Source organism: Erpetoichthys calabaricus, chromosome 9 (genome assembly GCF_900747795.2).
Source record: "Erpetoichthys calabaricus chromosome 9, fErpCal1.3, whole genome shotgun sequence".
NCBI lineage: Eukaryota > Metazoa > Chordata > Cladistia > Polypteriformes > Polypteridae > Erpetoichthys > Erpetoichthys calabaricus.
The window spans coordinates 164355778-164381623 of record NC_041402.2 but is presented as its reverse complement, the minus strand read 5'-3'; the positions used below and the strand labels follow the sequence as shown (position 1 = coordinate 164381623).

General features: G+C 41.3%; 1 protein-coding gene across 3 annotated transcripts in view; it reads left to right on the top strand.

Annotated features, from left to right (window-relative positions):
* b3gat1b (beta-1,3-glucuronyltransferase 1 (glucuronosyltransferase P) b) overlaps nucleotides 1-25846 on the top strand; it is a 226906-nt gene that overhangs the window by 173904 nt on the left and 27156 nt on the right. The window lies entirely within an intron of this gene.

The following is a 25846-nucleotide window of genomic DNA, read 5'->3' as shown; positions in this document are numbered from 1 at the left end:
AGAGTGCAGTCCATACAGAAATAAATTCTGGAACTGGGAAGTGGGAGTGTTATAACTGGCTCAGAAAACAGAATACTCTCAGACAATAATCTTTCTCATGAAATGCAAAAGTAATCACCAGGATCTAAAACTATGACTCTCCTACGTGGTGATTACCCAATTTCTGATGTACCTGAAAGGAGGTTGATAATGGTCTATAGTGTGTGGAGACCAGCCCTGGCACAGACAGGCAGGCAGACACCAATGGTTCAAACCCACAACACGTTTATTTACACTATCTACAAAGTAAAGTCCCGCACACAACCCAGTGCCCCTGCACCACACACCCTCAGTCCAGGCCTCTCCAAATACTGTCCTCTCTTCACCGCCTCCATTCCTCTCCTCAGAGCTTCGTCCTCTTCCACCCGATTCCATCTGATGACTGGAGGGAGGCGGCCCCTTTTAGGTTCACCCAGACGTGCTCCAGGTGCCCTCGGATGAGCTTCCTGCGGCACTTTCTGGTGAGACGGAAGTGCCGCATGTGTCCCCGGTATTCCTTCCGCCAGCACCTCCGGGTGTGGCGGAAGTGCTGACGTCCAGGGATCCATAGTCTTCAGGGCACCCCCTGGCGGTGGCCACGGGCCCCTATAGGGTTGAGCTTCCATGCTCAATTCCCGTGGCTCCCAAACAAACCAGGACGGCTGCCCTCTCGTGGTCCAGGAGAGGCATAGTCCCTCTCCCAGTCCTTCTCGGCACAGCCCCCACCTGAAAGTGTAAAAGAGAAGTAACCTGGCTTAAAGGTCCTTTGCACTTTCCACTTGGCTTGAGTATTTACAGAGACACTTAGGAGTTTGGGGTGCCAATTAGGAGCCCTGCCAGGCAAACAGAAGGGTAGATAACACTGGATCAGTATTATATATGACTCTCTTTAGTTCTTGTGACCGAAGTTCAGGGGCGTATTACATCCGAGCTGAACATCAGAGTGATGACTGATTACTCCTGGCAGCATCCAGAAACAATTTGATAGTCCAAAGGAACTAAATGAACTTATCATAGTAGACATAAAAAAGGTCCATCATGAACAGGAATGCGGTTGCAGTAAGGAAGAGACATAACAACACAGAATGGTTGCTATTAAGCTTCACTCTGACTTCTTCTTCTACATTCTTCATGGTCTTAATTCTGGCTGCAGTGTAGCAACACTTTGAATGCTGAAACCAAATGTTAGTAAGATTAACATTAAGAAATGGGAAGAACCCCCTTATAGGTTTGCATTAGCATTGTGACCTATGTAACCTTGCTAAAGCCATTTGTTTAATTATTGTGTTCTTGGCTTGTTTAGTGACGTTATCTTTCATTTTTGCATCAGATAAGACAACTGTGACCATAACAAGAGAAACATTGTAAAATGTGCAGTATGCATGTCTTTGTGGAATGGGAAGGAAACCCAACTTTACACTTGGAAAACAACAAATGTGCTTGGGATTCAAATGCATCAGCACTAACCCGTGTCCTTTTCAACTTCCATTATGTCTGCTGTGTATCTAGTCTGCAAGAACTTATAAGGAAAAAATGGGTGCAATGTGCTATATTAAATTATTTCCATTATAAAGACTAAAGAATAAAAGTTCTTAAAAAAGAAAAAAGAATGGAAACATGTTTCCAAAACAACCGCTTGTAATATATTTTAGTTGCTTAAGGTTTTAGTTTGCATTAAGTGACTTTTCCAACGATTTTCAGTCATAGCCGTTCTTTACATAATCTTAGTGAGTCCGAGGCTTTTGGCCATATATTCCCATGAAGCTGGTCTTGCATAATGTGACATGCCCTGCAAATCACTCCAAGCACACTCTTAAAATAATGGCTCTTTAATGGCACTTTATGGTTCCTCATTGAACTACAAGTACTGCTTTAGAAAGCACCATTTCATTCTGAGAAGATTTCTTTGCATATGAAGTTGGTTATTTGTGCATTGAAAAATTTCCCAATAAAGAGAAAAAAATTGAAAATCTTTAATGTATAGTTGGACGGATGGGAGACAAAGTCAGAAAGGCGAGATTGCGTTGGTTTGGACATGTGCAGAGGAGAGATGCTGGGCATATTGGGAAAAGGATGCTAAGGATAGAGCTGATAGGGAAGAGGAGAAGAGGAAGGCCAAAGAGAAGGTTTATGGATGTGGTAAGAGAGGACATGCAGGTGGTGAGTGTAACAGAGCAAGATGTAGAGGACAGAAAGATATGGAAGAAGATGATCCACTGTGGAAACCCCTAACTGGAGCAGCCAAAAGAATAAGAAGAAGTTAAAGATTCAAAATTGAAATATTTCTCTGAGTTAATACCAAAAAACTATCATTGACCCCACGTGCTGTTTAATGTCATAAACGCTGCTATAAATCCTCCTACCCCCGTTTGCTCTGAGTTGTCAATCTCCATGTGTGAGAAGTTTTTAAATTCCCAAGTGGATAAAGTCAATATAATCAGATCTAGTTTTCCACCACTCTCATAGGATGAACTTAACTCCGCTAGATATTCTGTATTTTTAAATGAATTTGTACCTGTCTCTCTTCCAGCTTTGTCCCACTTGGTCAGCCATCTCAAGTCCACAACCTGTCCCTCTGATATAATTCCTACATAATTGTTAAAGGAAGTCTTTGAAACCCTTGGGCCTCTTATTATGAGTATTATTAATACCTCCCTCGAAACTGGTTCAGTCTCAGCCTGTTTTAAACATGCTGTGGTGCGTCCTCTCTTAAGAAAATCAAACCTTGATCCGACTGTTCTGTCAAATTTTAGACCAATAGCTCAGCTACCTTTTATGTCAAAGATCCTGGTAAAGATTGTACTCGATCAATTGCAAACATTTTTAGAGGATAATAAAATACATACAATTTTTGATCTGGTTTTAAAAATCATCACAGCTGAGAAACTGCTCTTTTAAAAGTTCTTAATGATATTTTATTGTCTGATGATTCTGGGTTACCTGTTGTACTTTTAGATTTGGCTGCAGCTATTGTTACGATTGCTCAAAACATTTTACTGTATCATCTAGAGAATGTTAGGTACTGCTCTAAATTGGTTTTGTTCATATTTTTGTGAAAGGTCTTTTTTAGTTAATTTGGGAGAATTGTCATCTTCCCACACTCAACTAAAATAAGGGATCCCTAAATGTTCTATACTTGGGCCAATTCTGCTTTCATTATATGTGCTTCCTCTTGGCTCTATTTTTCAAGAGCATAATGTATCTTTCCACTGTTTTGCAGATGACATCCAAATTTATCTTCCGCTTAGAAACAACTCTCCGGGGTCTCTTTTGGCTTGCTTGGATGATGTAAAGAGCTGGATGTTGTCAAATTTTCTTGACTTAAATCAAAGCAAAACTGAAATTGTGCCATTTAGTCCATCCATTGCGTCTAGTATGCCTGTTACTATCCATGGCCCATTAGGAAAACATTGCAAGACATCTGTAAAAAGTCCAGGTGCTACCCTCAACAATAGTTTTAAATTGGATAAGCAGATAAACAGTTCAAAAATCAAGCCTTTTCTTTGTTTTGCTGATTTGGAAAAAGTTGTTCATGCCCTTATGTCATCCCGTCTCGACTATTGTAACTCATTGTGCAATGGTGTCAGTCAAACTCTTCTCTCTCGCCTGAAGTTGGTTCAAAACTCTGCTGCGAGGCTCTTAACTGGGTCACGTAAGTGTGAGCACATCACTCCTATTTTGGTTTCACTTCATTGGCTTCCCGTTAGTCTTAGAATTAATTTTAAAATTTGATTGCATACTTTTAAATCTTTAAATGGTCTGGCCCCAGCTTATCTCTCTGATCTACTTGTCTCTTCTGCCCCTTTTTGATCCCTGAGATCATCTGACCAGTTGCTACTGACCTTACCACGATCAAGGCAACAGAAACGTAACGATTGTGCGTTTTGCGGAACAGCCTAAAGACCACCTCAGACCCTGTCAACTTTTAACTCTTTGCTGAAATCTTTTTTCTCCCTGGATTTTAGTTCGCTCATGATGTACCTTAATGTGCTGCTAATTGTTATTTGTCACTTGTGTATTGTTTTAATATACTTCTTTTTTATTAATTTTTATTTATTAATCTTTGATTTTATGTATCTATTTTCACATACAGCAACTTTGGAAACCAGTTCTGTGGCCTTAAATGTGCTCTATAAATTAATTTTTGACTTGACTAATTCTTAACAATGTAATTGAAGATAATTGCTGAGCCTTGACCGGAGTTTGAATGTTCAAGTAGGTTTTTACTGGTAACATGCCATTTCAATCATTCATTGTTCCACCTGATGCTTTTTCAAGCTGCTGTAGTCACGTTACTACTGAACATGTCCAACCCAGCACACTCACATGCAGTGTGCCGCAGCAGACTGCAAAATAACGCAGTATTCCTCACTCATTTTGAATGACTACATCTGTAGGTGGTAAATGGTTAAACCTGACTGTACAAAATACTGTAAATCAAACCACTGATCATATACATGTGCTACTGGCCTGCATGGCCAAACTACAACGTGAGCTTCAAACTCCCTTGTTTAAAAGACAAGCCAATCAGCTCTTGAAACTTGCACGTTTGTATGTTTTATCCACAAATGGAAGAAGATGTCATAAATTTAACGGTGTTATACTCTCCCAGTTTGAAGTCCAACTGGCTCAAATAGCCAGTAACCAAGATGCGAAATATGGGGAGTCCTGAATCCCTCTGTTTTACTGCTTAAACCATTTAAAATCCTGAAAATCACAAGGGATCCCAGATTTTTTTTTTCCTTTACTGGGCTTGCAAGAAAATATATTACCGTATATACTCATGTATAAGTCAGGTCTTGAACCCCGAAAAATCGATCATAAAATCAGACCCCGACTTATACGCCCGTTCAAAAATGTGACACTTTTTTTTTTTTTTACATCTTCTTGCTTCCTCCAGTCTCACACCAGTTTCTCAAACGCATCGAATTTTGTTGTAGCAGGACAGTTACCAATTTCTTTTGCTATTTCAACGATGTTTAATTTAAAACCAGCTTTATATTTTCTTCTGATCGAACACTCCATCATAAATAATGGATGCTCTTACGATAAAGGTGTATGAAGGTGTGAGATGCAAAAGACACAAAACAGTGCAAACATAACATAACATTCGGAACAGTTCAGGTATTACCATGTGGTCACATATAGTAGGTACGATACAGGTAGTCCCTAGGTTACGGACATTCGACCTACGACATACGAACGGGACCGCAGCTGCGACGTATGCGCCTCAGTAACTGCCGCTCCATCATCTTCAGCCTTGCGGACGCTGCAAGCGGTGGCTGGACAGAGGCTGGAGGGGGCGAATGGGGCGATTTCGCTGCTAGCGCAGTGTAGTGTCCCTCCGGTGGCTCCCAGCGGCAAGCGGTTTCACTGCCCGCCCACCACACACGGCTGTCCCGTTCATTCTAGGTGCGCGGCTGGTAATGCTGCAAGTGGTGATCCGGTTGTGGCTGAACGGGGCGGCGGGGGGTAGCATTTTAGTGTGCCTCGGATGGCTGCATGTTGAATGGGGGCGGTGGTGTTGCGTACGCTGTAGGCAGCATACTATAGTGGAGGTGACTGTGAGGTGGGCTGGTGATGAACCACCCCTTGCTGCCCCCATTCATTCTCAATAGCAAACCTGCTTGTACTGTTATGCACATAGCAGGAAGTTGTCTCATGTCAGTACAGGGTGGTCCAGATCTAATTATGCAGATCCAGATCGTCTGGATGACTTTGATTTATGCAGGGACAATTCCAGTTCGGCGTGAAGATGATTCTTCGTGTCGTCAGTTCGCACACTTCTCAGTGGTCCGGGATTTTTCGGGTGATTTTCTATGTAATAAACTGAATAAGTTATAGCGTAATGGAAATTGCATTATTAGATCTGGACCACCCTATACATCAGACGTGTTGACGACTGGTGCCTAATCTGCTGTGATAGCTGTACAGTGCTGTGCAGAAGAGCTCATCTTAACCTTCTGTCTTCACCCTTCAAGAATGTCTCTGAAACACAAATCTGATGGAAGTGCTGGTGATACAGTAAAGAAGAGAAAAACCATCACCATGGAAAATAAAGCAGAAATAATAAAAAGGTCAGAGAGGGGTGAAACTCCATCATTCATTGGCAGAGCACTTGGTTACAGTCAGTCAACAATAGCATTTATTAAAATAATGTACCTGTTCCGACTTACATTCAAATTCAACTTAAGTACAAACCTATAGTCCCTATCTCGTACATAACCCGGGGACTGCCTGTACATAGAAAAAAAAAGGCAGTGTGCTCCGTGGTTACTCTCTCAGGTGGGTGTAAGCATATCATAATCTCTTGTATCAATAGCATCCGCATTCAACTTATATGACATTATAAAATACCAGACATTATACGGTAAAATCAAGTCCCAATTAATCCGCAGGAGAACTTAAACACGAGTATATACGGTAGTTTTCATCAGACAAGGTAAGCGCATCCTTTGACAAGCCTCGAGAGGATTCGATAAAGAAGGAACGGACTTTAAGAGAAAATGCACAAATAGGATCCCCATGCAGCCATTACTGATTGCCTTGGTCTCGGTGATGCTCAGGGTTGTGACAGTGAGCATCACAAAGTGATGGAGAATGCTGATCTTTGACACTGTCAGTGTTTACTTTGAAGGAAATTTAAAATTACATGTTTTCAAATTTATACACAGAGGAGTGTGTTTTTGAAATGATTTTCAGTGTTCACAAATGTTGTTTCAGTGTGAAATGAAGTCCAAAAGGAATTTAAAAAAAAGATGTTTTCAAATGTATCCGTGTTAGCATGCACTGGGTCTAAGAATTGTAAATTAATGTCGAGTTTTAGGTGATTTGCCACTCCCTATCACATTTTCCTTTACTTGTCACTATTATGAACCGTATTGTACTAACATCATGACAGGTTCTGATAAAATACATTTTTATGCATTTTCACCTGAATGCACCATATTCACATTTCTGACAAACAAGCATTGTTAATCTGCCACTGGCAGCTGGGTTCCATGACATTTCTGCCCCAGGCAATTGCAGAAGATTTAGTTCTACAGCTGGCAAATATACTGTGTCAAAAATTTACTACAATGTCTTATTTAAACATGTGACAATATAACCTTGAGCTGTTAGTCTGCAACTTTTAACTAGGAGTATCCAGAAATCAAGACAAGTGTGGAGCAAAGAGACAATCTGATCTTGCCTACTGAAACAAAGAGGGAAGGCAAGATGTGACAGATCCAGCACAGGCAGCAAACCTTCAGGGAATGGAGAGTAATTTACAGTGATGCGATTTGTTTCTTTTCTAGATTCAAACGGGTATCATTTTTCAGCAGCGCTTTCTGTCACTTGGCAAAACTCTCTTCGAGGCAGGGTTAAGCGAGGCCAGGGGGTAGTCCCATCTCCAGACACTCTCACTTGACACAGAGGCAGCCTTACTTGGGTAGCGGGCTCAGGAGAATACAAGCCTTGCCATGAGAGGGAATCTTTCTCCTGCCCTGTTGGCACTGCTCTACCTTTTTTTTTTTCCCCAGAAGGAAACCCCCTATTGCAATTTAATTTCATATTCAGAACTGACTTAAACAAATCTTCATCTCCTCTTTAGCACTCGTCATTAAGGTGTGTGAATAGTGCATTCAACCGTACTTAAGTGAAACAATAGGTGGTGGTGAGTTTATTAAAGGAACGGATTCAAATTTGTGAGAATTAATACTGAGGGGACAAAATGATACAGTCACCTTCGACAGGGGCCAGCAGCCAAACAATAAAACTAAATCATCACAGGAAGCAGAAAAGGTCTAGCCCAGTGGTTCTCGATGTTCAGTCCTGGAGGTCCCTGGTGGGTGCAGGTGTTTGCCCCAACCCACTTCTTCCATTAATTGGACACCTACCTTACATTGAAAGAATTCCCACTTTCAATATTTTTACATTACAAAACTGGTTGTGCTATATTTTTAGCATATGTTTGGTCTATCCATCTATCTGTCTGAATGTATTCTTAGTTTAATTAATAATAATAAATAATTCTTTGTGTTTATATAGCGTTCTTCTCACTACTCAAAGCACTCAGCAATTGCAGGTTAAGGGCCTTGCTCAAGGGCCCAACAGAGCAGAGTACCTTTTGGCATTTTACGGGATTCGAACCGGCAACCTTCCGATTGCCAGTGCAGCAGATCCCTAGCCTCAGAGCCACCACTCCATCCATACATCCATCCATCCTCTTCCGCTTATCCAAGGTCGGGTCACGGGGGCAGCAGCTTGAGCAGAGATGCCCAGACTTCCCTCTCCCCGGCCACTTCTTCTAGCTCTTCCGGGGGAATCCCAAGGCGTTCCCAGGCCAGCCGGGAGACATAGTCCCTCCAGCGTGTCCTGGGTCTTCCCTGGGGCCTCCACCCGGTTGGACGTGCCCGGAACACCTCACCAGGGAGGCGTCCAGGAGGCATCCTGATCAGATGCCGAGCCACCTCATCTGACTCCTCTCGATGCGGAGGAGCAGCGGCTCTACTCTGAGCCCCTCCCGGATGACTGAGCTTCTCATCCTATCTTTAAGGGAGAGCCCAGACACCCTGCAGAGAAAACTAATTTCAGCCACTTGTATTCGCGATCTCGTTCTTTCGGTCACTACCCATAGCTCATGACCATAGGTGAGGGTAGGAACATAGATCGACTGGTAAATTGAGAGCTTTGCCTTGCGGCTCAGCTCCTTTTTCACCACGACAGACCGATGCAGGGCCCGCATCACTGCAGACGCCGCACCGATCCGCCTGTCGATCTCACTCTCCATTCTTCCCTCACTCGTGAACAAGACCCTGAGATACTTGAACTCCTCCACTTGAGGCAGGATCTCGCTCCCAACCCTGAGAGGGCACTCCACCCTTTTCCGGCTGAGGACCATGGTCTCGGATTTGGAGGTGCTGATTCCCATCCCAGCCGCTTCACACTCGGCTGCGAACTGATCCAGAGAGAGCTGAAGATCATGGCCTGATGAAGCAGACAGGACAACATCATCTGCAAAAAGCAGTGACCCAATCTTGAGTCCACCAAGCCGGACCCCCTCAACACCCTGGCTGCGTCTAGAAATTCTGTCCATAAAAGTTATGAACAGAATCAGTGACAAAGGGCAGCCCTGGCGGAGTCCAACTCTCACTGGAAATGGGTTCAACTTACTGCCAGCAATGCGGACCAAGCTCTGACACCAATCGTACAGGGACCGAACAGCTCTTATCAGGGGGTCCGGTACCCCATACTCTCGGAGCACCCCCCACAGGATTCGGTCGAACGCCTTTTCCAAGTCCACAAAACACATGTAGACTGGTTGGGCGAACTCTCATGCACCCTCCAGGACCCTGCTAAGGGTGTAGAACTGGTCCACTGTTCCGCAACCAGGACGAAAACCACACTGTCCCTCCTGAATCCGAGGTTCGACTATCCGACGGACCCTCCTCTCCAAAACCCCCGAATAGACTTTTCCAGGGAGGCTGAGGAGTGTGATCCCTCTGTAGTTGGAACACACCCTCTGGTCCCCCTTCTTAAAGAGGGGGACCACCACCCCAGTCTGCCAATCCAGAGGCACTGTCCCTGATGTCCATACGATGTTGCAGAGATGTGTCAACCAAGACAGCCCTACAACATCCAGAGCCTTAAGGAACTCCGGGCGTATCTCATCCACCCCCGGGGCCCTGCCACCAAGGAGTTTTTTGACCATCTCGGTGATCTCAGTCCCAGAGATGGGGGAGCCCACCTCCGAGTCCCCAGGCTCTGCTTCCTCATTGGAAGGCATGTTAGTGGGATTGAGGAGGTCTTCGAAGTACTCCCCCCACCGACCCACAACGTCCCGAGTCGAAGTCAGCAGCGCACCATCCCCACCATACACAGCGTTGACACTGCACTGCTTCCCCCTCCTGAGACGCCGGACGGTGGACCAGAATCTCCTCGAAGCCGTCCGAAAGTCGTTCTCCACGGCCTCCCCAAACTCCTCCCATGCCCAAGTTTTTGCCTCAGCAACCACCGAAGCCGCATTCCGCTTGGCCTGCCGGTACCTATCAGCTGCCTCCAGAGTCCCACAGGACAAAAGGGACCGGTAGGACTCCTTCTTCAGCTTGACGGCATCCTTCACCGCTGGTGTCCACCAACGGGTTCGGGGATTGCTGCCATGACAGGCACCGACCACCTTATGGCCACAGCTCCGGTCAGCCACCTCAACAATAGAGGCACGGAACATGGCCCATTCGGACTCAATGTCCCCCACCTCCCTCGGGACGTGGTCGAAGTTCTGCCGGAGGTGGGAGTTGTAGCTACTTCTGACAGGGGGCTCTGCCAGACGTTCCCAGCAGACTCTCACAACACCTTTGAGCCTACCAGGCCTGACTGGCATCCTCCCCCACCATCGGAACCAACTCACCACCAGGTGGTGATCAGTTGACAGCTCCACCCCTCTCTACACCCGAGTGTCCAAGACATGTGGCCGCAAGTCCGATGACACGACCACAAAGTCGATCATCGAACTGAGGCCTAGGGTGTCCTGGTGCCAAGTGCACATATGAACACCCCTATGCTTGAACATGGTGTTCGTTATGGACAATCCGTGACGAGCACAGAAGTCCAATAACAAAACACCACTCCCCTCCTCGAACCGCCACGTTATCGTGGTGGAGGGGTTTGCGTGTCCCAATGATCCTAGGAGCTCTGTTGTCCGGGGCTTTATGCAGATCCCTAGCCTCAGAGCCACCACTCCGCCTGTCTAAAATATTCTTACTTAATTTATAGCTTTTTGAAACTGTATATAACCAGTGTGCAAAATACTCAATGATAATCGATAGAACTCATTTGTTCTCAATTGTTGGCTGAATACTGAACTCTTACTCTGGTACTATTGAATCTCAAACGTTTATACAATAAATGAGCTATTGTAAATGCTACCACTTTAAACATACAGTGCATATTTTAAGTAGATAAACTGCATTCTACAAAATATACTAGGTGTTATTTTTATACAAACAAATCCATGTCAAGCGTGTGTTCATGACTTGAAATGCACACTTGTTTTGCTTACACACCTAGTTCTTTTGTTTAGCAGTTTTTTCAGACTCTAGACCAGGGGTCTCCAACCTTTTTTCCCCTGAGAGCTACTTTTACAAAATGAAAATGGCCGAGAGCTCCTCATGTTTTCTAACGTTTATTCTCATAGCTTATTTCAACCCAAACAAACGGAATAAGCTTGCTTTGCCTGAACATTTACAAAATGTTGGTGTCCGCAACTCACTTTTTGCATTAAAACATCACAAAAAATATTTAGTTCACCTACAAGTGCATTTTGTTTGTCTGTATGCATTTTCTAGTGTATCTCACACGATTGAATTAAAACATGAATGCTGTCAAAACAAAACAGTGCAATTCCAAATACACAGATATGACGTATTCATTTGTCATTTTGATTCATGTCACTGTTTCACTTTATTCACAGGTCCAGTTGCATGTGTGATGTGTTTTTTAGTTAGTCAGATGACTCAACAAGAGAGGTGTATGGTGGAGTGTAGCCCCTTAGGTTCACTCTTATGGAGTCATTTAAATGTTCGTCTGTCAGTCTTGTTCTGAACTTTGATTTCATGACATTCATGTCAGACTCACAGAGGTATGGAGACCCCAAACAAAGCAGACATTTTCAGAGCTTCTGGGTGAAGATTCTTACAGTTATCTGGCTCTACTAAGCTCCACAAATACTTAGAATGTTGTTGAGACTTTAACTGCACATTATTTTGAAGGTTTACTAATATATAATATATAAAATCCAATGTCTGTCTGTATGTCTGTCCGGTTTTCACAAGAGAACTACTTAACGGATTTAGATCGGGTTTTTTTCTATAATTTGCTTGAACATTCCGGTTGATTTTGTGACTTCTCTCATTTCGCTATGTAACATAGTTCGCTTGTGGTACCGATTTATTTTTGTTCATATCCATGGGTGGGGGAGGCTCTCCTCTCTCACTCGCCAGCTTCGGGGTGTGTACCTTAACTCCGCTTAGCTAGCGAATGAGAGAACAACTGAATTCAACTTTGTTTGATAATTAAAATAAAGTGTTACTTAGGTCTTGATGAGATTGAGTCCAGATATTCTCTTAAGTGTATGCCACATTAAACAGATAGATTGCAATTCAGATTGTGGATCGTGATATGATTTTTTGGAAAGATCACCCACCCCTAATTTAACTAATCAAGTTTTCAAATTTATGTAGGATTCATTAACCCTTTGGCGAGCTACTTGGAAAGGGGTTGCGAGCTACCGGTAGCTCGCGAGCGATGTGTTGGAGACCCTTGCTCTAGAGTGATTTCCCCTGTTAAATTTCCCCAGTTCATTTAGATAGATGTGAACATGCCAGTCACACAATGTTGTGGAAAAGGACAACCAGACTGAGACCATTTTGAAACTGTGGCTGAAAATGGGAGTAAGTAAACTGTGGAGCGGTTCCCCCGATATGGTACCAAGGTATCTACAGGACATAACTACTGTATGTGTAAAATCTGTGCATTCTGTGGTAACAATGCCATGCCAATGCCTCAATTAATTAGGCAATCTTGACATAAAACTAAATACAAACATACAAAGCAAGTAGCAGCTTACATGGGACTAGTCAATTAAAGCAGGACTTGCACCTGATAATAATTCTTTACATTTATATAGCGATTTTCTCACTACTCAAAGCACCCTTCACACATGGAGGACCCGGGAAGCGAACCCACAATCTCCTTACTGCAAAGCAGCAGCACTACCACTGTGCCCCTCTATGTCTCACTCATTATTGAATAACAGATAACTACATTAAAAAAAAAGATGTAAATTGAATTGTGATCAGATTAATCAAATCATATAAAGAAGTGATGAGAAATAAATAGTGTACTGTGCGACCGATTGTCAAGTCCTCTAATGTTACGCCGCAAGAGTGGTGCACAGAGGTGGGGTCTCCTGTTCACGCAATCACTCATCAAGAACAATACAGACATCTTAGACACATTTCACTTTGATACTATGTAGTAAATGTTAATTAAACATTCTAAATTGAACATTATTCACAAACATTTTTATGTCGAAAGACAGTAGATGAACTGAGATTAACTAAATAGAGACTACGATCAATAAATACACAACATCAAACAGTGAAATGAAACTCACCTGGTACATTTACTGCCACAGCTGAGCTTGCCCTTTTCTATACAGTTGTTTAGATTAAATGTGTCTTTTCTGTAGCACACAAAGTAGTGTATAATTTTCATGAACTCTATTAGTTATCAGGTAATACACATTCTGCTGATGAAGCTGCATATGGAAAACAAACCACACCATTTTTTTTTCAAATGTGGTGGTGCACAAAAATAATTCTTGATGACACTCCATGGTGATTTTCCCAGAAAAAAAGTTGTTTCTGCCCAATAAAAGAAGTGTATGACATGCCCACAGAGTACTTACTGTTATATTCTGGTTCATTTGAAAGTTTGCTAAGTGAAACACAACCAGTCTAAATGGAGACTAATCATCTGCTGGTTCAGCGGAATGCAAGTGGACTATGACCGTAAAGAAACATCTTTAGATGCTGTGCGTGCGATGCTGAAATTGCTGTTTCGTTATGCAGATTAACTTTTTAAACTAAATCCCAATGTTTTGGACCCACTGGCAAAACCAAACAATGATGCAATTTGTTTTTCTTTTAAACTGCATAAAATCATTAATTTCCTCATTGCTATAATTAAAGAAGTGTTTTGCCGTTATAATGCCATACTGCATACTCCGTTACCATGTTGCAATGTTTTTCTTTTTTATCTCAAAGATAGCAGAATTGCTGTATCATAGCAACAGCCCCCCCACCATACAATTTGATGGACAGACTATTATCTACTAAATGAAAGGGGTGTTTCAACTTTCAAATGACCGCATAATGCACTTTCTATATTTCAATATCTTTTTAATAGATATTTTTGAATCTTGCAATTATTGGTATTGTAGTTTGGATATACAGTATAATTTCTTTACCAATGATATATACTCTGACAGTAAGAGCTGCCCTTCAAAATGATACAATGCAATTGGTCTTCAATAATGAGTATGTTTACTGTTATATTCTGGTTCATTTGAAAGTTTACTGAGTGAAACACAAGCAATCTACATGGAGACTAATCATCTGCTGGTTCAGCACAATGCAAGTGTGTTATGGCCGTAAAGAAACATCTTTAGATGCTGTGCATGCAATGCTGAAATTGCTATTTCATTATGCAGATTAACTCTTTAAACTCTTTAAACTGTTTTGGACCCACAGGCATGACCAAACAATGATGCAATTTGTTTCTCTTTTAAACTGCATAAAATCATGAATTTCCTCATTGCTCTAATTAAAGTAGTGTTTTGCCGTTAAGATGCCATACTGCATACTCCGTTACCATGTTGCAATGTTTTTCTTTTTCACCTCAAAGATGGTGGAATTGCGGTATCATAGCAACAGCCCCCCCCCCCCCAATAGATTTCTTGATTCAGTTGTGTACAATTGATGGACAGACTATTATCTACTAAATAAAAGGGGTGTTTCAACTTTCAAATGATACTACAATCCACTTTCTGTATTTCATTTTTTTTTAAAGATGTTTTTGAATCTTGCAATTATTGGTATTGTAGTTTGGATATACAGTATAATTTCTTTACCAATTATATATACTCTGACAGTAAGATATGCCCTTCAAAGTGATACAATGCAATTGGTCTTCAATAATGAATATGTATGTTATGGATACTTATTTGAAAACATTAAAAGCACAGAAAAAAATGTCAAAACAGTCAGATTAGACATATTACTTGTAGATATTTCATAACAACTTTTTTCTAGGTGTTCCTGACACATTCACTGGCACTTTTATGGTGTTTGGCAGCTTTTTTCAGCATGGAAATAAGAATAACATTCTTATTTTTTGGTAAAAACGTTATTCAGTCTTGCAATTTATTTTTGAAAGAGAAATGACTGACCTTTATTTTGAGGGTTAGAACATAAATATTGAGTGAAGGATGATGAAGTCATAGAAACTTAAATCAAAGTACCAGAAGACAGACACAAATGAGGCTGATTTAAATGGTTGGCATAATTGTGTGCTGTGAACCAGTCGGCACCCTGCCACTGACCAGTGTTGCAGTTCTAGTTAGTTAAGAAGAAGGTACAAACTAGGGTGAAGGTTGAATTTTGCTTTGTTAAGTTTGACTTGATTGTATGGAATGTTATCTACTTCTAATTAAAATCAATAAAAATATAAAACGAAGCAGGTCATTTCAAAGATAAAGCAGGTCAGCAGTCACAGTCACTTTCTGGTATCCACCATCACACCCTTCAGCATCACTGAGACCAAGACAAGCACTAACAGCCATATGGTGCTCCTATTTATGCACGTTCTCTTATAGTCCCCTCTCTTTCTCAATTCCTCCTGAGGATTATTAAAGGATGTGTTTCCCTGCTTTGTCGGACTGACTGCCGTCATTCAAGTATCAAGCCTCACCCATCCAACGAAGCCTGTGAAGAGCTGTCTGCTACAATACGTTCGCACAAACCCAGGGTGCCAAGTGATTTATAACACCCTCACAGATTTTTAAAATATATTTTCTAGGACACCCCAATAGAGTTTTTGATTTTCAGGCTTTCATCAGGTCCAGTGGGTTAATTATGTACAGTAATCCCTCGCTATATCACGCTTCGACTTTTGCGGTTTCACTCTATCGTGGATTTTATATGTAAACATATTTAAATATATATCGTGGATTTTTTGCTGGTTCGCGGATTTCTGCGGACAATGGGTCTTTTAATTTCTGGTACATGCTTCCTCAGTTGGTTTGCCCAGTTGATTTCATACAAGGGACGCTATTGGCAGATGGCTGAGAAGCTACCCAACCAGAGCGCGTATTACGTATTAAATAAAACTCCTCAAATATATTGTGAGCACGGGGGCTTTTCACACCCCTAAAGGATACGGCCGCTCTTCATAAAACGCTGAAAGATTACCTTCACATTGCTCCCTTCCTTGCTGGGCTTAAATGTGGCTGCTTTGTCAAGCGATATGCTTCCCACACGGTGCTTCGCATACTTAAAAGAGCAAACAGCACGTATTGATTTTTGATTGTTTGCTTTTCTCTCTCTCTCTTGCTCTGACATTCTCTGCTCCTGACGGAGGGGGAAGTTCGCACACCTAGACGATACGGACGCTCGTCTAAAAATGCTGAAAGATTATCTTCACATTGCTCCCTTCCATGCAGCTGCTTTGTCAAGCGACATGCTTCCCGCACGGTGCTTCGCATACTTAAAAGCTCGAAGGGCACGTATTGATTTTTGATTGTTTGTTTTTCTCTGTCTCTCTCACTCTCTCTGACATTCTCTGCTCCTGACGGAGGGGGTGTGAGCAGGGGGGCTGTTCGCACACTGGCCTAAGGCTGAAAGACTACCTTTACATTGCTCTCTTCCTTGCAGCTGCTTTGTGCTTCGTATGCTTAAAAGCCAAACAGCCCTATTGATTTTTGATTGTTTGCTTTTCTCTCTTTCTCTGACATTCTCTGCTCCTGACTGCACTCCTTTGAAGAGGAAGATATGTTTGCATTCTTTTAATTGTGAGACGGAACTGTCATCTCTGTCTTGTCATGGAGCACAGTTTAAACTTTTGAAAAAGAGACAAATGTTTGTTTGCAGTGTTTGAATAACGTTCCTGTCTCTCTACAACCTCCTGTGTTTCTGTGCAAATCTGTGACCCAAGTATGACAATATAAAAATAACCATATAAACATATGGTTTCTACTTCGTGGATTTTCACCTTTCGCGGGGGGGGTTTGGAACGCAACCCCCGCGATCGAGGAGGGATTACTGTAGTTTCAGACCTGCTGGGACCCTTCCATATTTTGCAATTTACTTTTTAAAAACGCATAAATGTGAGACATGTTACTGTTTTTTGACAGGTGCCACATTTTTATTGGCTTTAACCCAGCCACTGCAGCATCTAGAGTCATGATCCACAACACAGTTCAAGCTGCTAACTACAAATATTTCATTACAAATTGTAATATCGGACAAAAAGAAAAATACACTATGTTTTTTTTTTCTCTTAATCTAGATGTAAAACACAAGAAGCCGGGGTTACGTAAGGGGACTCTGGAACCCCTAAAATGATGCAGTGTTAACCTCCTCAACCTACCTATGTCTGCTTCTTTTATTTTCTTCCTTTTTGTTTAATCCATCATATGCATAATTCATGAGAGCAGAACTCATAAAAGGATAGGAACAGGGGAGAAAAAGGAGGGGGAGAAAGAGTTAGATTCAGGATGAATTACAGATCTTCTACTAGAAAACTGATTAAGAGCTTGGTCTCCTGAGGACTGCTGGGTCACAGGCTGACTACATCCAACTCCACTTTTGCTGTCTTCTCATCTGCAATTCTGACCCCCTGAAAGCAGCATTTTAATGAAGTGCATTAAGGGCTGCGCACCTTGAAGCTGCGACATAGCCCTTCACACTTTGTGCCATAATCACTTTTATTATCTGTAGTCATAGGGCCAGCAGCCGCAGATTTAGTGACCAGACTGTATCAGATTCCCCAGTCATCAGTCTCACTCGGTAGTAAACGTGAGAGCGTTTCGCAGTCAATCACTCACACATACACAGATGATGACGGACAGGAGCTGAAGAAAGTCAGGAGAGGGAGAATTCATTTAATTCACTTGAAAGCAAATCAGAGGAAACCCGAAAGGACAATTTGAAAGGTTAGACAGCAGAGCAGCAAACAAAAATAGCACAGACATGAGAAAGGGTGTGAAGATCAACAAATGATCGGGATGACTGCGTACAGTCAAAGAAGAAGGGTAGCATGGGAGAAAAGCAATTTCACCACTAATCTTCAATCTGGATTTGGGGAAAAGTCATGGAACAAATTATGCTGAAATATAGATTTTTTTGGATTCTTGGTGAAAGCTTTTACAGAAAAAAGGTAAATAGCCTACACTCTCCAAAGATGGTGCAGGTTAGGAGAATTTGTGACTCTAAATTAGCACAGTATGGGTGAGTGTCTGTGCATGAGTGCGCCCTTCAGTGGCTGGCACTGCCCAGGTCTGGTTCCACTTCAGTGATGAGAGTCCTCTAAATGTCTTTTAACCTTTAACAGGGGTAATTCAATTCGGCTAATTTTTGTATAGTGCTCAGAGTGGTGTAACGGGTTGAAAGGTAAATGCCACTACAAGAAACCAATTACACCATAAATTCACATAAAGACAGAGAATTGTTTAAACATGCAGGAAGAAAAAGCAGTCCCAAGCGGATTAACACGAATGGAACCTTACTATATTTGTACAAGTACAATATTGTACAACTATGCCCATTTGATGCCAGAGGAGAGGAAAACAAAATCTCCAGTTAGAAGCATCCCAAGGGAAAATAATTCTCTGGGAGGTCTACGGTCAGTTGTAGTAAAAGTAAGTAAAAAAGTAAAACACACCCTATTGTGATTTCTGCCACAAAATACCAAAATGAGGTCTTGCTCCTTAAATCATCTGCCCGCAGATTTAATCTAAGATCTAGACTTCAAAAGAAACTTTTCTTCTAATTCTGAGTGGGCATGAACAAAGGAAAAGGCCGGGATCTGAACAAACTTTAATAATCTTCAGTACAAAAAATAAATAAATAAAGAGAAAAAAAACAGGGAAACTCGGCTCCTTGAAAAAAAGATTCATTATCAGAAAGGAAAGCAAAAGATGAAAAAATGGAGGATTAACTAAAACACAACCCAGGCAACAACATAAAGTCCACTATCCAAATTCAAAAATACAAAAAACAAACTAAGTGTTTTTGCTAGAAATCCGTACTAGGGAGGGATTTGATTTTGTGATCAGGAGAACAGATGAAGTCTTTAAAACTGGTGGGTTTTTTTTGTGTAGGGTCCTATGGTGACCCTATTTTCCCCTTTATATTCCTCATTGTGTAGACTTAACCAAAATGCCTCAAATCCCATACACTCACCACTCTGTGGCCAGGTACAGTATTACAGTTCAGCACTTCCTCCCCTCTTCCCTTCTTTATCTACTGTATAACATCAGACAATTAGACAGAACAGGCAGGAGAAAGAGATTCACTTTGAACTAGGTATTACAGGTAATACATCCATCCATCCATTATCCAACACGCTATATCCTAACACAGGGTTATGGGGGTCTGCTGGAGCCAATTCCAGCCAGCACAGGGAGCAAGGCAGGAAACAAACCCCAGGCAGGGTTCCAGCCCACCGCAGGGCACACACACACCCACACAACAAGCACACACCCACACACCAGGGACAATTTAGGATCACCAATGCACCTAACCTGCATGTCTTTGGACTGTGGGAGGAAACTGGAGCACCCGGAGGAAACCCACACAGACACGGGGAGAACATGCAAACTCCACGCAGGCAGGACTCGAGAAACGAACCCAGGTCTCCTTACTGCGAGAATGTGAAATACAAGCTGTAGTCAAAGGTTCAGGCAAAGATCCAAAAATGGAGGAGATTCTAAGAATGTAGATACCCACCTAAGATAAGGGATGAAAATGGGAAAAATAAAATTTTAACAACCAAAGTAAATTGTAATTGCAAAAAATAATAGCTGACTCATAACCTCTAGTACTGAAAACCCCAATTTGACTATAAGATTTCCCCAAACGAACAGGAGAAATGTAGAAAAATCACAAGTAGAAAGTCAATTTAATACCAAGAAGCAAAAACTCTACAAAAAATTCTCACAAAAGATGGTTAACCAACAACAACCAAAACCAATCTGGAAGGTGTAACTCTCTGCCCAGAATAAATAAGCAGAGGGTGTCCCTCCAGCTGAGCATCATGGTGGTCCAACTGTCTGAAACTCCACATAAAGGAGACAGGTCACATAACGACACACATTAACACAAAATTGAAAATAAAAACAAACAATAATAATAATAATAAACAAAACACAAAAGGGAAAAAATGCAGTTTAAACAATAAAGATACTTAAATAAGAAATTGAACACAATAAATGAAACTACATTTAAGGCCAGACTGAGACCCTGGCTAAATATAACATCATCCCAGTCCTGAAAGCCTTGGTGAACTGGCTGCCCACCACCTCCCTGGCATTTTACAGTGTAGGTCTGTCCTGTGCCATCTGACATTACAACAGAATGTCTCCATTCATTGATTCCAAGCCTCCCAGTCACACAGTTGTCTTTCTGTGGGCAAGGAAACAGAAAAAGTAATCAAATCAGAAAATAGATGGATGCACAAATGGGTGTTTGAAATAGTTGTCATATGAAAATGAGAGATTAGCCACAGAGATAGAGGACTTATTATTAATATGCATTAAACTAGGACAGAAGAAGGGGAAATGAGAAGTGAGGTTGCCTGCTTTCCCCAGTATCATACTTTAAATATTCATACATTTTAACAATTGAGATAATGGCAGATGCTAAAAAAAAACAAGAGTAAGAGGCGAACTGCCAAAAGGCAATATTGTATGTGTTGGGTAACGGACTCTGAGGAAGGAGATACAAAGAAAAACATAAAATAAAGATCAGTGTGAAGGTAAGAAATTTGCGAGCAATCATCATTATTAAATAAATGCCGATCTTACAGATACAGAATTCTAAGTTCATATCACGGGCTCCTCACTGCCTATACAGAGTTCTCCATGTGCATAAGTGGGTATTCCAGTTACTACTCCTCCTCAACCTAAATACTGTACTTAGGTTCTTTGGAAAATCCAGGCTGTTCAGGATTGTGTCCTTCTGAAACAGGCACAAGCTACCGATAGCTCTGAACTAGATTAAGCAAATTAAGATAGTGTTATGTTATACAAAACAAACTACACTATAAAGCAGCGTTTCTCAACCTTCAAGTATTTGTGACCCGAGTTTTCATAACAGTTTTAATCGCACCCCCCTAACGTTTTCTTGGAAGGAGCCCACTAATACCAATTTGTTTTTTTTAATTAATGATATGTCATAGATGCATATTTTATTATACCTACTAAACTTTTATCGACATTTATCTAACTCTATATTTATTTTTATAGTATCAGAATGTAGTTTAAGTGAATTTGTTTTGGTTTCAATAGATGTATTTTTCACATGTTCGCACCCCCCTTTTTGTTACTTCACGCCCCCCTCGTGGGGCCCACCCCACAGTTTGAGAACCACTGCTATAAAGAATCAACTATGAAGGACTGGTGTCCTGTCTGGAGCTGGTTCACTTTTTGTGCCCAGTGCTGCCATTGTAGCCTGCAGTTCACACAATCCTGAAATTAATTAAACAGAATGAGAATGTTATCTATACTAATAAAAGGCAAAGCCCTCACTGACTCACTCATCACTAACTCTCCAACTTCCCATGTAGGTAGAAGGCTGAAATTTGGCAGGCGCATACCTTCCAGGTTACTTACAAAAGTTGAGCAGGTTTCATTTTGAAATTCTACGCGTGACGGTCATAGCGGTCGATAACATCCGCCATGTTAAACTTTCTTATTTATGGCCCCATCTTCATGAAATTTGGTTCCCTGCACTAACCGAAACCAATGTACGTACTTATTTCGGTGGTATGATGCCACTGTCAGCCGCCATATTGAACTTTCCAACAGTCTTTGTTAGTTATGGGCCCATCTTCAAGAAATTTGGTACGCAGGTTCCAAACGCTAACTGAATCCTACTTACATACATATATACGTCTATAGCCTGCAGCTCAGTCGCTGTGTGAGGCGGCATTGGGTCCCCCATCTCCACGCCTCCCACGTAGTTGGCTGCCTGCCTATATAAGGCCGTCCGTCGCTCCGGTCTCTTCATTCCCTTCCTTACTTTGCCACGGTATTCATGTCTCCCTGCTGATAACTGCAGCCTTTTTATTTAATCCACGGCTTCTCCGCTGTTTTATTTTTCGTTTATTACAATTATAGTTATTGTGTAGGTATTTTAGACTTAGTTCACATTGTTCAGGTACCCATTACCTTTATCGTTCCAAAAGCACCCCCATTAACATGTCTATTGAGGTGATCACCATCGATCAAAGAACTGTCACTTACCGAGTGGTTTCCATGCCCGGAGATGGTGACTGCCTTTTCCATTCTCTGTGTTACATATTGCACGGCCATATCAGGCTCACTCTTGATATCCGGAGGAAAATTTTGTCTTATGTATTGAATGACTGGGACAGGTTCAAGGTGTGGACTGATGACGGTACAGGACATAATTATACTAAACAGGAGCACTATAAGAGTGAAATGCATAAGCCCTTCACCTATGGTTCTGCATGTGAGTTGATGGCTGCCGCTGAATTGTTCGGTTGTCGCTTTCAAGTGTACCGAAATGGCCAAATATTTTACACCTTTGTACAACCGCCAATGCCTCTTAAACATCTTAGATTCACAGGTGACGGTTTGAGTAGTGGACACTTTGATGTTTATCAATGTTTAAACTCTCAAAAGCTGGATGCGAAGTTATCGATAAAACCGGTTGTATGCTTACAACGCTTGACAGATGCCGAATGTCACTTCAACACAACAAGTCCTGCAAATACTAACGTAATTGAAAGAAACCATGAAACTCAAACTGATTATGACAGCAGCAATCCAAGCTGTGAGAAAACAGTAAAAAGGAGGCGTGTCAGATGTCGTGGTACATTTTCTGATGCAGCTAGATGGAAACAACTTTGTGATGCTGCCGCTAAATACTCACAGAAAAATCCACAAATTCATAGACAAGCTGCCGCTAAATACGTGCAGGCAAATCCACAAGTTAATAGAGCTTCTGTTTCTAGGTACGATCCCAATAATGAAAGCGGCTCATACGAAAACAACAGGTTTGGCTCAAAAAAGCCGATTGTGGATTTGCGTACGACCCAAACATACATTATGAATCTGACAAAACAGTACACATTGGATCCATTGATGTTGACTGTGAGTATTGTCAAGCTCATAGGTGGAAATGTGAGTCTCCTGGTTTGCGCTGTAACGGTGCTAAAGTCTCTCTCACTCCTTTACTGTACATAAGCTTCCTGACCTTCTTGAGGGCCTGTTAAATGGCGAACATCCTCAAAGTGAGCATTTCTTGAACAACATTCGAAAGTATAACAGCGCATTTCAAATAAAGTCATTTGGTGCTAACCAAATCGTTGGGGGAAATTTTATGCCTTCATTTAAAGTCCAGGGACAAGTGTATCACTTGATTGGCAGTCTTTTACGTATGCCGACTGAGGAACATAAATTTTTGCAAATTTATTTCGTCGGGGATGATGAAAAGGAAGCACAAATGCGGTGCGCTAATGTTTCTGGAGTTAACACGCCCCTGGTGCAGCAATTACAAAAAATGCTGCATGATTGTAACACTTTTCTTCTTAATTAAAATTGTAAAACAGTACTTTGCCACTGCGAAGCACGGGTATTTTGCTAGTACTGTATATTATGTGTAATAAAATACACTATGGTATAATAAACATGAAACTGTGATGGACTGGCGCACTATCCAAGTTCAGTTCCTTCCACAAGGCCGCTGCTCCTGGGACAGGCTGTTGTTCCAACAGTCCATAATTGCATCAAGCTGGCTAGAGAGTGTATGTATGAATAATCAAAAATAATAAAGCAAACTATTATTATATATACCACCTTTCATATTGTTCAGTATCCTAAAGCACACAATAATAAAATATAACCAAGATTTACACAATGACAGTATACAGCCACAGAATCTTGGGTTGAAAAATGTCACAATATACACATTTAGTTAAATTCTTTACATTTATAAATATGCATTCCAGACTTCGAAACCAACTCATAATTTAAGAGTGCCATCTATTAAAAGGCAATAAAACGCATAAACAGATTTGACTAGTATCACATAAAATGATTTTGTAATCGCAAGAAAAATATCCATCCCTCTATTATCCATCCTGCTGTATCCTAACTACAGGGTCACGGGTGTCTGCTGGAGCCAATCCCAGCCATCACAGGGTGCAAGGCAGGAAACAAACCCCGGGCAGGGTGCCAGCCACCGCAGGGCGCGCATTCACGCACAGACACACCCACCCACACACTAGGGACCTGCATGTCTTTGGACTGTGGGAGAAAACCCACGCACACACGGGGAGAACATGCAAACTCCACACAGGGAGGACATGGGAAGCGAACCCAGGTCTCCTCACTGCGAGGCAGCAGCACTGCCCACTGCGCCACTAAGAAAAATATTCTACTGTTAAATATTAATACAGATTATTTTGTATGAAGACAATTGAAATTAAAATAACAAATTATTATTCAAATATTATGAATTAGTCAGCCAGTTCTGATTAAATAAATAATGAGAAGCGACCTTTTATTTTAAAACGTTGCCGTTGTGCTTCACTGCTGCTTGTCAAACAGTAAGCTAAATCTATTTTAAGACAGAAATACCCCACCAGACGTTGTGAGGAAAAAACAGAAGGCCTACAAACCAAATTAAGTATTTTTGAAAGATTGCTTAAATTCAGTTTGAGCGAACAGCAGCAGTACAGTGAGCATTTCAGACTTTTTCCTGCTCTGTCAAAATATTAAGAGCAGGTAATACTCTGAATTATATAAACATTACATTAGTGTTTCTTGCAAGGAAATGAAGAACAAAAAAACAACAACAATTCATATATTCAGTTGTAACTTTTGTGACCCACATAAACCAGTTCAGTCTTGCAGGCTCTAGCATTGCTGATTAGACGTCACAGTGTGTGGTTTCACTTACGCTGATGACACACATGGACTTACACAAACATTACATCATCCTGCACTGGTTGCCTGTCTGACAATTATAAAACATTGGTTGTCCAAAATCTTTCTCAGACTAAATAATGAAAGAACTGAGGCTTTAATTATTTCACCTCCAGGTACTTTAAGGAAAAGGGCATTTTTCATTAGAAATTCCAAGCTTTATTACATCTCTCTCTGCACAGGCCAACAGTCTTGGTGTTATTTTAGATCCCACACTCTCCTTTGAACCATATATTAATAATATTACCAAGGAAGCCTTTTTCCATCTTAAGCAAATCTCAAGGTTCTTTACATTTATATAGCACTTTTCTCACTACTCAAAACGCTCTCCACACAGGGAGGACTCGGGAAGCAAACCCACAATCTCCTTACTGCAAAGCAGCAGCACTACCACAGTGCCACCTGTGAGCCTCTATGTCTCACTCATTACTGAATAACAGATAACTACATTAACTGTTAACTGTTCTGCTGTACAGAATGCGTATTTTGAGGCTATGGAATACCCATCCTTTGGAAATGTGTATTTGTATTTCAATTTCTGTTTTTAAACTTATCTTTTTAATATTAGTTTTTGTTAACTATTTATACATATTGGACTGTTTAATTATATGTTTTAATATTTCATACCAATGTACAGCGTTCTTGGATATTTTTAAAGGAGTTTTTAAATAAAATGTATTATTATCATTATTAATATTATTGATTATAAAGGAGACACCAGCACTGAATAATAATATCATTTCATCACCAGACAGGCTCATGAACTCTCATATGGGTAATTGAGAAGTTGCTAATTAACAGACATGTCTTTTGGAAGTGGGTGGAAACTGAAGCAGCGAAAGAAAAACACAGAGATATAAATAGAGAATGCAGACTAAACACTGTCAGTGGTAGGTAGGGCTTGGGTTTAGATGCACTTCTCCTGGAGAAGTAAGGAAACAACATGTGAGCAACACAAGTGATAAGGCGGGTGAACCACAACACATGAACGCACAAGTACACCTCTCTGCAGCCTGTAGATCAACCTGACCTGTTCAGCTGATCCTGAATCTT